The following is a 15,838-nucleotide window of genomic DNA, read 5'->3' on the forward strand; positions in this document are numbered from 1 at the left end:
ACCAACACGAGCTTTCGGTGATCAAATTGAGAAACAAGAAAATTCAAATCGCTACTAGTCTACACTTGTACAGTGATCCTAATGCCTTTTGTTTTTTTCCTCCTTTGGGACGTGCTCGCTGTCAACATTTTGATGAACTCTACAAGTTTTGTCTGCTCTCATGTCTCAACAGTCTACACTTTCTTTGGAACTTGTCTGAAAGCGCCTTGCCAACGGGCCTCCAGAACTCTTGCTAACCGCACTTCACAAAGTTCATAACAAAAATTGGAAAAACATGTCTTAGGAACATGTTTGCTAAGTTGCTACCGACATTGTAATGTGTTCATCTCTTGTGATCCCAGCCTCCTCTAGAGGTAACAAGTACTAAAAAGACCTATTAAAAAAAAAAAAGCATACTTCTCAAATTTTCCCGACAAAAATTGTTGTCTTTCCCGAGCGATGGAGGGCGCATGTTCGTATCAACACCATAAAAACTACTTATCACCGCACGCATTATTGGAAACTTATGTCATCTATAAAATTGATTGTTCTTTCTGGAGCACTACAATGTATCGTGAAGTTCTCTGCTCAGAGCGAAATCGATTTTTACCAATCAAGAAAATCCTATATTTCATTAGCTAGCTTGATACACCTCAGGTAGTAACCCTTTTCTACCACACGTACGCATTCGAAACTACGATTGGACATAACCCAATAAAATAATAAGTGAAATCCAAACATGAATCTGACCAGGATCGACAGAAATGATTGCCATTTGTGAAAAGTGGGAAGGAGTAATAATCCCTGGCAACTCCTCTGTTGGATTGAGCGACAGCAGATAATGATATGATCCAACCCCAACACCTCCCAATCATGAAAGATGGTGCTTCTCCATGCATCGAGCTCTGCAATACCAACCATAATTAATAACAAAGCCCATGAAAATATACAATTTTTGCAGGTATGATTACCAGAGAAGTTGTTCATTCTTTGGTATTAAGTATAAGCGCAATCATTTGAAAAATTCTTCTGTAAAGATGAGAATCAGGAGTTTTGGTCTCACTCAACTTTCTCTCTTCACACTTTTCATGTACCCACACGTGTGAAGATGAACCAAGGTAAACTTCTAGCAATGCTTAGAAGACATGGTGGCAACTGGTAATTCTGGAAGAAGAAAAAAAAAACCCTAATCTTGCAAAATAGGCAAGTCCAGTTTCTACCCAAAGGGCTCGTGCACCTTGGGAAGGATTTATTCCTTAAAGATGTTGAGAAAAGGCCGACCCTCACCAGAAGGGTAAAAATTGCAGCCCCACCACAGCATTATCTCGAAAAAGTTCTTCAGTAAAAGCGAGAAAGAAACACAACAAAGGAATTGCAAAAGTGGTCACTTGGAATTGCAAAAGTGGTCACTTAGAATTGCACTCTCCACAGGGAACAAAAGTGGACGAACCTTTTGCCAAGAATTCTCAAGTTTTTACGCATCACGAGAAGGAATTTTCTCCGACCTGCACTCAGAAAAGTGCAGCTTGTGGGCGTTTTCAAAACCTAAAAGCTTTTGTACTCAAAGGTCAACAAGGCCCTTTTGTTCCATTGGAGCAGAAAGCCAGTGAAAGAGCCCGTAGCTTTTTTTATCTTCGAGTCTTTCCGACTGATCTCACGTGAGACAGACACTCTCTCGAGTTTTCAACAGCATGCGTGGGAAAGGAGATCAACTGGGAACTTTTAAGTGCTTAATAAACAAGTTGTCCCATATAATTTTCAGTTTAATGAGATAAGTGCATCTTTTGTCAATGCTCTTGAGACATCTGACATTGTTTGAAAAAAATTGAGTAGCCATGAAAGACTATATGGTATTTGAAAAGGATGTTGTTAGCGTGTACTTCGGAATTCCTAAATGATAAAAGCATCCGTTGTGACATTTTAGAAATAGGTAAATCGATTTTAGCAAGGTAAAGTAATGTCTGAACCTTTTGTTCGTAGAGACATTACTTTTTGCTAACTCATTTTCCTAACCAATGTAAACGATTAAAATTAAAAAAATATATCTTTTCAATTATTATTTTTTTCACAAAGCACATGGAGCCTTGAAGATGGTTGCCGTGTTCTTCGCATTTTTTTTTTCGTCATGCCTCCAAATCTTTTACGGCATTAAAGTAGTGTATCGAGAGAGAAAAACTGTGTTTGCACCATTATTTGCCACGTTTGATTGGTCCTCTGGTCTTACTTATCTGTTATATTATATGAGATTAAGGGAAGGAAGAAATTGGCCCGGCTAGAGCACTATGGAGGTGGCAGGTTCGAATCTTGTTCGCCTCAGCGTCGTTTTCCTTCATTGCTTTGTAAGAAAAAACTACATCAAGAGACGAAATATCGTTAGTCTATTTTCAAGTGGCCAGTTTATTATTCAGGGACAATGAAAATCATGAACAGTCTCTCTTTTACTTCGGTATTCAATGTGTTCAGCAATTTTAAAAGTAAAGAAACGCCTTTTCAATCCGGATTCGGAGGCCAGAAAGATCATGCAGGCCTAGGGGGGTGAAAAAAGCGTTTGGTGCAGAAACTATTATGCCATTTTGCAGATACCACGTTCGCATTATCTTCGAAACCTCAAATCAATGGCAGGCGAAAGGCACTACTACAGCTACAGATGCAAAACCGCAGCATGCAACGGGGCACCTCTCTTTTCCATCTTCCCAATGATTCAATCATGGCGATCTGACAACACTATACCCACCCCACCAGGCCAGTGAGGACACAACTGGGCATGTCTTTCTCCTCCTCCTCCTCCTCCTCAACTTTCTCACACCAAAGATAGAACAGAAGTCAAAATCAGCAACGACCCTTTTGCGATTTCGAAGCTGGAGCTGTAAATGGAGGGAGGAAATAACAGAGAAAGGGTTTATAATAAATGGGGTCGGGGATGAGGTAGATCTCGTGCAATGAATGAGGATGGGTTGGAGAAGAAACAGTTCATTTGCTCGGCTGGCTTAATAAATACCCCGAGAAGAAGAGGAGGAAAAGAGAATCCACATCGAAAGCGTTTGATTTTCTATCCCATTATCCTCTTTTTCTTTTTCTTTTCCCCCAGGGAATTATGAAGCGCATTGAAGCGGGAGCCGGTGAAACTAGGTTAAATGCTGCGACCACGAAGTGGGAAATCAAAAGGGTTTTTGTGCACATGAAAAAGAGCAGCAGGGTTTGTGAGCGTGATGAGTGCGACGTATCACACGACAAAAAGGAAGATCTCTCTCTCTCTCTCTCTCTCTCTACATGGAGCATCCACATTTGGTTTCTGCAACTGCAAGAAGAGCCCATGAAAAACGAGTCAGCAGACTTATGAGAATTGAAGGAATAGTAAGTTTGAATGAACATAAGCCGTGAGCGAGGGAAATTCGGACAACCATCTATGTCCATACCATATTCAACCTATGTTGGCTTGCACTAATCTTTCTTGGGCATGTGCTTCTCCCTCGTGTTTAGTCCGAGCCTTGAATTAGCGCGCCATGAGTACATGTAATCGAACCAATGCGAGTACATGCATAATGGGTATTTCTTGTTTGTAGTGACAATTATGACTTATTAATTTTTTTTTAGATTTTGCAACTCACGCATTTTGAATTTTTTCAAGGACAAAAATATCTAAAATGTACTTCACTTTACAAATCTCAATATATAGAATGATCCATAACTTTGTAGGCTCATAATGCATATTGGCTTCATTTAGTGGCATTTAGGGAAAGACAGGTGGAAAAATAAGGAGTTTTCGGTTGCTTTCCAAATAGACTTCTCGTGAATCATAGGGTTAGCTGGTCTTAAGATTCATCGCGGTATGTTAATGATAACATGTTAAAGGGTTTTGATATTAAAACGAACAAAGCTAAATAAAAATTTTCACGTCCATAGCATGTGTTTAAACCATGATGACGGAAGGAAACATTGCATTCCAAAAGTAAAGTCCAAGCAAAAGAGATGCATCATGGAAGACTCTATCAGCGATACCATAATGGCATAGGATTGACCTATGTTCTTACCTTTTTAGCTTTGAGACGAAGGTCAAAGCTTATGTTTTGTGTTGAAGTTGGAAATTAGAAGTCGCGAGAGGTGAGCGGATGAGCATGGAAAGAGCCTCGGATTCCCTCTCTTGGTGACCATGACAATAAGAAGTAGGGACCAAAAGGAAATTGCAGGATATGTTTCTGGCTAGGCCCCCTCCCTTTTGGTTGGTCCGACGTAAATAAAATCATTCGCATTTTTTTCACCGTGGACAGCACTACAAAATAAGCAATCTTATGCCGTAATCGTGACTCCAATATCACTTATTAGAGACTTGTCGTGGATCACGGGTGTTGGGGTATAGTCCATGTTTCTTATCGATAGGAAGGTACGGGACTCCCGCTCTTAAGGGTCCGAGGAGACCGCCCGATGGGTTTTGGTTTATATTCATGAATAGTTAATGCGTCATCTATATATGATCCTTTTTTTTTTTTTCGAGAGTTGTAAGCTTGTAAAGGAGATGCGAAATGTGATAATTGTAGTGGAATTCTCTATTAGATGTAACCCTAATTTAAAAGGTAAATCGAGATAAAATTTCGTGTCTCGATTTCTCTTATCGCTTTTACTCTCTATTTTACCGTATTTATGTATCAAATCTTAAAAATGAGAACAAATGTTATGGGACACACTTAACTTACCATCGACGCGTTTGAAGAATATTATCTCGTTGAATATGGCCGACTTATTTCGTCACTAATCTTCAATGAGTTAAGAGTAATGGTGGAGTTGAAAGATGTGTTATTTACACCGTCCACTAATCTTGAAGCAAAATCTTCCGATCCTCCATCATTGAGTCATTGAATGGAAGCTGGTCATTTTTCAACCGGTGATGAAATGAAAAGACACACCATTCATAGCAAGAACGAAAACTTTTTCGCAATCGGACTTTGATGGGAATACGATTGGAAGAGACTGGTAAGGAACTTCCTCTCGTGATTTGAAACTTTCGACAAAAGATGTAATCATGCGAATTTGGAGCCATTTTTCCTTTTTTATTTCTAATGTTTTTCTCTTCTTCTTTTTTTCAATTTCCGTAATATATAACATTGAATACATATCTTTACATTTAAATGTACGTCTTTCAATGTCTAATATTAAAGGAACCTTTTTCCATGATATTTCGACGTTCGTATAATTTCTTGAATTTTAAGAGAACCAGAAATAAAACTTTTGTCTACTTTCGATCTTCCTCTTCTGTGAATCCCTTTTTTCTCATTTTAATCAATTCTCACTTTTCTTTCGACCCTAATGAAAGAGTCATCGATCTTTTGTTTTCTTCAAAAGAAAAACCTCGCAAATATGATATTGCTAACGAGTGTGTTAGGGCACTCGTTAAACTTACTTAATAAGAAAATATTGCTAGTTTTGATGCACCGATAATGCATAACACGAGAGAGATACTAATTAAAAAAATAACCTTTCTTTACCTGACTATTGTTTAACAAGAATCATGAGAGCACTTATTAACAAATGTATGTATAATCCTAGAGCACTCGATATATTTATCAATTCTAAAGTAATACACGTATTTGACAAAAAAAGGTGTAATACGCGTATATGTCAATTGACAGGGACTATAGATATCTATATTTTTGTACTTATTTCCTAATTTAATTGCTTAATTAGAGCCTTGATGACCCGTTCTAACAAGGTCCTTTTATTAATTAGTGTATTGTCAATAGTTATTAATACTTTATAGAAGAAAAGAGTTTAGCACATAACTATGAAAAGGCGAACCAAAACACTTATTAAGCACTCAAATAAAAAGACATTAGGGTATCCAAAATTTTAATTGGTCTAGTGATATACCTAACTAATGTACTCGAGATCAATTTTTTCTTCGTATTAAGCACGATTTAACAAGTGCCCAGGGGGGTATTCATTAACAAGACCATATCTATTACATAATTATGCCAAAAAGATTGTAATCTTCAATACAATTTTTTTTTCATATCACGTACAACTAACATTTTTCAGAGATTATATGCAATTAGCATTGACATCGACACACAATACGTTGACACGTTGGGATATGTTATATGTTATATATACTTCTATAAAGTATATATAAAAATATCAACGGTGAGTTTCTTCTTCTTTTTCTTCCGTTAAGGATTCACGATTAGGTTTTTTTAGGGCCGGATGAGTATATTAATTATAGTGTAGTTGAGTATATGACTTAAGTATATATAATTTTAATAGATTTATATTTTGATCCATAATTTATTAAAAATGCATAATTAATTTCATGCATGTTAGGATACTGAATTCACGTATCGCTGGCGTGTAAAATATTAATAATGTGTCGATTGTACGTCAAAAAAATATCAAAGTATCTGACACGCCACGGAAGCCTCCGAAGGAGTGTCGGTTCTTCTTAATCGATTATAGCGTCGAATATATGTAGGAATAAAATAGAAGAGGAAGCCAAAAACAAAAGTGCGTTCTTCATCAAAAACGAGGAAAGCAGTAAAAGGGGGAAGAATAACTATGATGATTCTTTGAACCTTCTAAAATAAACCCCACCCTACCTTGGAATGAAATGAACCGTCTCATCTCGTCTCTCTCTCTCTCTCTCTTTCTCTCTCTATCTACCCGACATTAATTATATATATTTTTTAATTAAATCCCATCACCTACCTTCTATCTCCTATTTATTTCTCTCTCTCTCTCTCTCTCTCTCTATCTTCTTCACTGTGCCTCCTCCCTTGTCATTCGCCACCATCAATCCATCTTTAAATATAACCCCTCATCTTCCCTTTCCTCCCCAGCTGTCTTGTGTATTTCTGCGTCACACAGCACGCACGAGACACCAGCTCCTCTCGCTCTACTGCTCAACTCAGGCGCGATGATTTCTTTGCCCTTCATGTGGATTTGGCAAAGGGTTTCTTACAGAGTTTATTGGCATTCTGTCCACCTCCTAGTTCCTACATCAAACGGGGAAGGAAGGGAAAAAAAAAAAAAAAAAACGATAGAGAAAGACCTGTTTTTCTACGGGGGTAAAAGGAAAACGAGAAATTCTCCATGTTTGCGCTTGCTTTGAAGGGAGGTGGGCATACTGCCAAGTGAGCTCTGTGGGGTTCTCTTTGTGAAAACCCTCGTGATATGTATATCTCGTCGTGTTAATCTGGTGTTTACTAGGGTTTCTGCCGGTACTTTATGCTCCGAGGGAATCAGAGATGGGAGGGATGAAAAGAGCTCCGAGGAGATGAAACGTCAAGAAGGATCACCACTCAAGTACCCAGAAAAGCAGAAACTGTTCTTTCTACTAGTGCGAAGTCCCGAAGGTTTTGAGCTCACCGAGTTTACAGTTAGCTTCTCTCTCTCTCTCTCTCTCTCTCTCTCTCTCTCTATATATATATATATATATATATATATATATATATATATATATCACTACTAGAAGGTAAGAGGGTTCATCTTGTGCTTGTCAAATTGCCCTTCTTTTCTCCCGCTGAGTTCGATCATCATTTCAACGAGACCGCTCATGACTAGGAGCTACTCACTATAGAGAGAGAGAGAGAGAGAGATCATTACTTGCAAATGTTATCACGAGATCATTGCTTGCAAATGTTATCACTTTAGTATTTAGCTATTTTATATGTGGTCGTAGTACTAAGCAGTCAAGTTTACTTTGGACCTTTATTTTCGTGATGATTTCACCACAGAACTCGAAAGCCTTTTCTCTCTTCTATGTACATGCACACTTTCTCATTTCCAGGTATATTATGTCTCATGGTTTGACAGGAAAATATTTAGACATGAAGATCTCTTTTTGTAGGCGGATTATTTTGCCGATCATTAAGATGGATCGATGCCCATGTGGTTTGATGCATTATTTGTTTTGCTTATTCTGCAGCCATCAATGACGGATGACCATCTCTTTCAGCTGCTGGTTTGAGCAGAATCTGGAAGGTCACTCCTAATCTCTCTCTCTCTCTCTCTCTCTCTCTCTGGTTTTCTGAGATGATTACTAGGAGTAGGATTATGATTGAGGGCTGACTATCGAACACTGAGGTGGAAAGTGAAAACTTCCCTCTTTGCCACACACAAAAAAAAAAAAAAAAACAAAATCAGGCAAACTTTCTGCAAGAAAAACAATATTGGAAATATTTCTAAGGCAGTATTATGTTACAAAGCCTGTATAAACAAAACAAGGTATAAATTTTTGTACATTTTGTGTCTTACAAAGTTTGCACTTTGGTATGATGTGGCTGCAGTAATAGCGTCGTAAAATAGAGAAACCGCATTTGCCGAATGTGATGCTATTTGTTTTCTGTGATTGCGCTTCCTCTTATAAGCAGGCCCCAATGTCTGGTCTCTTTTTACTACTACTATATTTGTTCAACATTTAGAAAATAAAAAGCTGTCCTCATTAAGAAAATTTTCTAGCGAACTCTATTAGGAAATACTCCTTTCGATGTTGATAAGGATTTCTAATATTTAACATTGATTGTGATTTGAAGATATGAGAATTCTCCTTGCCATATCGGGTGTCAATTGATATGTGAATGGACTTGTTTTTACCTATTAGGAAATACTCCTTGTGATGTTTGTCTATGATTTTTTTTCAAAGCAAAACATCCTTTTGCATTACCGGTCAAAATTCAAAAATTATGAACAAGTTTGTATGCGAATGTCTCTGTATATTCTGTGGAAGTTGTAGATGATTTTGGTTGAAAAAAGTCAGAATGCGTGAAATTCACATTTAGTGAAGAGTAAAAAAGTGATGATCTATTTAGAAAACACCTTTTTAATTTTCCGTGAACAATTCTTACGGATGCATCTCGGGTTAAGGTGTCATGAGAGAGTTGACCGTGCCGTAGGTTGCACAAACATGGTTGCTTCTGCTACATCTTTGCCTCTTTTTTTTTTTTTTTTTCTGGCTCGATAAGAATTTGCCTCTTAAGTTCAATGTTTTGCCTCCTTTTTCTCGGTCAAAGAAGAGTGCTGATCTTGGGATGGAGAATTGTGTGTACATGCGGGCCTATCTTTCTTTCTAGATAGAATTGGTTTCATCACAGCAAAGAAAAAAGTTTGCTGCTCATGCATTGCGCGTGCATCATGCTTATCATCTACAAACCAAGCGTAGGGAAGGAGAGAAGTAAATATGGAGTGGAAAGATGATAGATTTACATGATGAATCACACCTCTGCATTAAGGGTACGGATTGCTCAGGATAATATGAAAGAAGAATCTGTTAGAAAACGAGAAATTTACTTTACATGTGATTGTGAGCAAACATGGTTTCCTTTGAAAGGCCGCCGACCAGTATGCCCCTGGTCTTCTCTTCTGCAGAAGGCTCAAGAAGACTAATTTCCTCGCGCATGCGCCGAAGTCTAGGAACATATTTGCTACTTTGAAACCCTGTTTGGTTAATTCTTCTTTTTGGCCTTGTTCTGCTGATAAAGTTCAGCGGCCGAAGGGTCCCTCTCTCCCTCACCATGCATTTCACGCTTCATATCTGGCTCCCGGAGAATGATTAACGTTACTTTTGGTTGAATATTGAGTCAAAGATTACTTAAAGGGTTCGAAATCATGCGCTCACACTCCACATTATTGTGTTCCTCTCTCTCTCTCTCTCTCTCTGACCATGGATTGAAGAGCATGCTGCTGGGTCGAATAATTTGCCAAGTTGGTCTCAAAGTCATTTGTCATGACATTTGCTGTCTCTAAGATTGTTCATTATGTTCTTCAACTTCTGACAGGTGTTAGGGCCACAGGTGTTATCTGTTCTTTTGTCTTCCTTGTCTTTGGCTTCCTGATCGATTTCATTTGGTGCCCTTTTTTTTTTTTTTTTTTCAAAGAGAAGTGACCTTAAGAGTAGGAATAGTTGAAAGGGAATGTTGCTTGGGACCTCTCGATTTTTAGTAAAGCAAATAATGATCACCATTGAAGAGGCACCAGTTCCTTTCTTTCGGGTTTACTGAAAAAGATTAAAAAAAAGGAAAATGATGAAGTAATCGCCCGTATCTCGCAGCTCTATCGGCCACAAATTTCTTCACGAAAATATTTGGACTTTTTTGGCCGGTTTTCACTCTCCATCGACTAAACATGTCTGGAAGGAAATATGCGGCGTCAACAGCACTCGTTTGTCAAAAACATTGTGAAAGCGAGGCAGAAATCTGCCTGCCCGTGCAAGGGAGCGTAAATTCAAGTCAATTAATCCCAACATCATTCGAAAATTCAAATCATCGACCAATTGTGATATACTATTCTTAAAGACATTAAATTATTGATTTTGGTTTCTCTACTTCATTTTGCACCGCCTCAACAAGTTCTTCTTCAAACGTAAGTTCCAGTGTCAGGCATGCCCTCATTGATCCCCATACTATTGTGTATCAATATTTCAAGTATCTTTTGGGACAGATTAAGGACCCTCCGACAAATCACCGGTAAGGATAGCACTTGTTAGGACGTTTTGGAAAAGCTTGACACCTTTATTCAGGGATATATTGCAGAGAGCTTAAGTTTCAGCTCATTAATATATCTAGTGAGATAGTAAAATGTTCCAGACTAACCCAACCGGATCGAGTCGACCCGATCTGATGATTTCGGTCGAAGTAATAGTTAAAAAATTTGGGCGTTGTAACAGCTCAAACTGAAACGCATCTACTTCCAGATCTTAAAGACCAAAACACCTTCGCTCCTAGATTGGGAAAATTGCCTCCAAAATCCATATCTTACCACAAAGAGCCAGCATCTTCAGCAACCTCTCATAGAAGCTGGGGAGCTGAAGCTGAAGGTGAGGCACTCAGCCGGCAAATATGCTCTCTGTTGATAAAATAGTCTTCTGCGACGATGAGCTTGAGAATTGGGTCACCGAAGAGCTTTCCATCGTTCTTATTTGGATTCAGGCTGCGACCTATGTAGCTCTGTGTCGGCCACAAGTACCTTTGTCTTCCAACTTCTTCGTGCGAGTTACATCCCCGACTCGCTTATGTATTTCTTGCCAACTATGAAGAGGGAAGGAAGCTCGAGAAACACTGTGGACTTGAAATGTCGCGCGCACTCGCATGGTGAAGGGGTTTGGGGAATTGGTTTTGGGTCTACAAGGGGCTCAGGAAGTCGACGGAGGAGAATTCTTGGCGAAGAACAGTTTGTGGATGCTATGGAGCTCGCTGTTCGTCAGGTCGAGTAGATGCATGGCTCAATGCTTCTTGCTTCTTTGGAATGTCTCTCGGCATCATCGTCTCCTTGGGTGAAGTATATTGCAGTGTAGGTGATGGTGAAAATCCTTCACTTTGGTCGGGTTCTCACAGCCACAGGCCACTACCCTGAGATTAAAAAATAAATACTAAAAAAGCCCAACCAGTACAAACCGATCCGCACTGGGCTTTCAATTCGGGTTTTTCGTGGGTAAGGTCATCATAACATAACTCCTTCTAGTTTTGGATGGGGCTGGATATTATTAGACTTGTCAAATCGATCCGATCCATTTTGACCCATACTTAAGCCATATAAAACTAACTCCACATACCTGGCCCGATTTATATTACTCAAAACCACTTTTATATTTAACACAATCTGAAAAAAAAAAAAATTATTTATTTATATATATATATTTTTAAATATATATTATTAAAATACTTTCATGAATACAATTAGTGGACAGCTTTTTTAAATTTTTTCTAATCAAAATTGAAGATGTGCATTTCTAGGAAACATAAACAATGGACTCCATAAATAGGAAGGATAAATTAGATTTGGAACTTATCAGAGATATAGGGCAATATTTTCCTAATTATAAGATATAAAACCTATTGAATTTGCTTTTTCTTGCGCTCTCTGTCCTTTGAAAAAGACAAATCCACTCACTTCACTAAATTACGTAAAGCAAAGAGGAACTCCTACTTTTAATGATCTCAATCGCTCCTTCTCCAAAAACATTCTTAGTTGCTTCTTTCGAAAATATTGTGCGCATAGACAATTGAGTAAATACATAATTTTATCTCATCCCCCCAAGTCTTTAACAGCATGATTTATATAAGAAACTTCTAAATGATAAAGACATGCTTGGATTTGACTCACGGAAGATGAGGATGACAAAAAAAGCAAGGATAGCACCTTCTAAAGAGGAACTCCTACTTTTAATGATCTTATTCGCTCCTTCTCCAAAAACATTCTCGGTTGCTTCTTTTGAAAACATTGTCCGCATAGACAATTGAGTAAATACATAATTTTATCTCATCCTCCCGAGTCTTTAACAGCACGATTTATATAATAAGCTTCTAAATGATAAAGACATGCTCGGATCCGACTCACAGGAGATGAGGATGACAAAAGAAGCAAGGATAGCACTTTCCAAAGAGGAACTCCTACTTTTAATGATCTCATTGGCTCATTCTCAAAAAACTTTCTCGGTTGCTTCTTTTGAAAACATTGTGCGCATAGACGATTGAGTAAATAAATAATTTTATCTCATCCCCCGAGTCTTTGATAGCACGATTTATAGAATAAGCTTCTAAATGATAAAGACATACTTGGATCTGACTCACAAGAGATGAGGATGACAAAAGAAGCAAGGATAGCATTTTCCAAAGAGGAACTCCTACTTTTAATGATCTCATTTGCTCCTTCTCCAAAAACATTCTCAGGTGCTTCTTTCGAAAACATTGTGCGCATAGACGATTGAGTAAATACATAGTTTTACCTCATCTTCCCGAGTCTTTGACAGCACGATTTATATAAGAAGCTTCTAAATGATAAAGACATGCTTGGATCCGACTCACGGGAGATGAGGATGACAAAAAGAAACAAGGATAGCACCTTCCAAAGAGGAACTCCTACTTTTAATGATCTCATTCGCTCCTTCTCCAAAAACTTTCTCGGTTGCTTCTTTCGAAAATATCGTGCGCATAGACGTTTGAGTAAATACATAATTTTATCTCATCCCCTCGAGTTTTTGACAGCACGATTTATATAAGAAGCTTCTAAATGATAAAGACATGCTTGGATCTGACTCGGAGGAGATGAGAATGACAAAAGAAGCAATGATAACACCTTCCAAAGAGGAACTCCTACTTTTAATGATTTCATTCGCTTCTTCTCCAAAAACTTTCTTAGTTGCTTCTTTCGAAAATATCGTGCGCATAGACGATTGAGCAAATACAAAATTTTATCTCATCCCCTCGAGTTTTTGACAGCACGATTTATATAAGAAGCTTCTAAATGATAAAGACATGCTCGGATCTGACTCACGGGAGATGAGGATGACAAAAAGAAACAAGGATAGCACCTTCCGAAGAGGAACTCCTACTTTTAATGATCTCATTCGCTCCTTCTCCAAAAACTTTCTCGGTTGCTTCTTTTGAAAATATCGTGCGCATAGACGTTTGAGCAAATACATAATTTTATCTCATCCCCTCGAGTTTTTGACAGCACGATTTATATAAGAAGCTTCTAAATGATAAAGACATGCTCGGATCCGACTCACAGGAGATGAGAATGACAAAAAGAAACAAGGATAGCACCTTCCGAAGAGGAACTCCTACTTTTAATGATCTCATTCCCTCCTTCTCCAAAAACTTTTTCAGTTGCTTCTTTCGAAAATATCGTGCGCATAGACGTTTGAGTAAATACATAATTTTATCTCATCCCCTCGAGTTTTTGACAGCACGATTTATATAAGAAGCTTCTAAATGATAAAGACATGCTTGGATCTGACTCGGAGGAGATGAGGATGACAAAAGAAGCAATGATTCCAAAGTGGAACTCCTACTTTTAATGATTTCATTCGCTTCTTCTCCAAAAACTTTCTTAGTTGCTTCTTTCGAAAATATCGTGCGCATAGACGTTTGAGTAAATACATAATTTTATCTCATCCCCTCGAGTTTTTGACAGCACGATTTATATAAGAAGCTTCTAAATGATAAAGACATGCTTGGATCCGACTCGGAGGAGATGAGGATGACAAAAGAAGCAAGGATAGCACCTTCCAAAGAGGAACTCCTACTTTTAATGATCTCATTCGCTCCTTCTCCAAAAACTTTCTCGGTTGCTTCTTTCGAAAATATCGTGCGCATAGACGTTTGAGTAAATACATAATTTTATCTCATCCCCTCGAGTTTTTGACAGCACGATTTATATAAGAAGCTTCTAAATGATAAAGACATGCTCGGATCTGACTCACGGGAGATGAGGATGACAAAAGAAGCAAGGATAACACTTTCCAAAGAGGAACTCCTACTTTTAATGATCTCATTCGCTCCTTCTCCAAAAACATTCTCAATTGCTTCTTTTGAAAACATTGTGCGCATAGACGATTAAGTAAATACATAATTTTATCTCATCCCCTCGAGTCTTTGACAACATGATTTATATAAGAAGCTTGTAAATAATAAAGACATGCTTGGATCTGACTCACGGGAGATAAGGATGACAAAAAGAAGCAAGGATAGCACCTTCCAAAGAGGAACTCCTACTTTTAATGATCTCATTCGCTCCTTCTCCAAAACCTTTCTCAGTTGCTTCTTTCGAAAACATTGTGCGCATAGACGATTGAGTAAATACATAATTTTATCTCATCCCCCGAGTCTTTGACAGCACGATTTATATAAGAAGCTTCTAAATGATAAAGACGTGCTTGGATATGACTCACGGGAGATGAGGATGACAAAAGAAGCAAGGATAGCACCTTCCAAAGAGGAACTCCTACTTTTAATGATCTCATTCGCTCCTTCTCCAAAAACATTCTCGGGTGCTTCTTTCAAAAACATTGTGCGCATAGACGATTGAGTAAATACATAGTTTTACCTCATCTTCCCGAGTCTTTGACAGCACGATTTATATAAGAAGCTTCTAAATGATAAAGACATACTTGGATCCGACTCACGGGAGATGAGGATGACAAAAAGAAGCAAGGATAGCACCTTCCAAAGAGGAACTCCTACTTTTAATGATCTCATTCGCTCCTACTCCGAAAACTTTCTCGGTTGCTTCTTTCGAAAATATCGTGCGCATAGACGATTGAGCAAATACATAATTTTATCTCATCCCCTCGAGTTTTTGACAGCACGATTTATATAAGAAGCTTCTAAATGATAAAGACATGCTTGGATCTAACTCAGAGGAGATGAGGATGACAAAAGAAGCAAGGATAACACCTTCCAAAGAGGAACTCCTACTTTTAATGATCTCATTCGCTTCTTTTCCAAAAACTTTCTCGGTTGCTTCTTTCGAAAACATTGTGCGCATAAACGATTGAGTAAATACATAATTTTATCTCATCCTCTCGAGTCTTTAACAACACTATTTATATAAGAAGCTTCTAAATGATAAAGACATGCTTGGATATGACTCACGGGAGATGAGGATGACAAAAGAAGCAAGGATAGCACCTTCCAAAGAGGAACTCCTACTTTTAATGATCTCATTCGCTCCTTCTCCAAAAACATTCTCGGGTGCTTATTTCGAAAACATTGTGCGCATAGACGATTGAGTAAATACATAGTTTTACCTCATCTTCCCGAGTCTTTGACAGCACGATTTATATAAGAAGCTTCTAAATGATAAAGACATGCTTGGATCTGACTCACGGGAGATGAGGATGACAAAAAGAAGCAAGGATAGCACCTTCCAAAGAGGAACTCCTACTTTTAATGATCTCATTCGCTCCTTCTCCAAAAACTTTCTCGGTTGCTTCTTTCGAAAATATCGTGCGCATAGACGTTTGAGTAAATACATAATTTTATCTCATCCCCTCGAGTTTTTGACAGCACGATTTATATAAGAAGCTTCTAAATGATAAAGACATGCTTGGATCTGACTCGGAGGAGATGAGGATGACAAAAGAAGCAAGGATAAC

At 38.2% G+C, this 15,838-nt stretch overlaps 1 long non-coding RNA gene across 1 annotated transcript; it reads left to right on the plus strand.

Annotated features, from left to right (window-relative positions):
* Window positions 1-6,724: 6,724 nt before the first annotated feature.
* LOC115734594 lies at window positions 6,725-8,080 on the plus strand. The gene is made up of 2 exons (XR_004014687.2): window positions 6,725-7,342; window positions 7,892-8,080. It is a non-coding gene; the product is annotated as an uncharacterized LOC115734594 (long non-coding RNA).
* Window positions 8,081-15,838: the final 7,758 nt, after the last annotated feature.

The sequence above is a fragment of the Rhodamnia argentea genome, chromosome 2 (genome assembly GCF_020921035.1).
Source record: "Rhodamnia argentea isolate NSW1041297 chromosome 2, ASM2092103v1, whole genome shotgun sequence".
Classification (NCBI taxonomy): domain Eukaryota; kingdom Viridiplantae; phylum Streptophyta; class Magnoliopsida; order Myrtales; family Myrtaceae; genus Rhodamnia; species Rhodamnia argentea.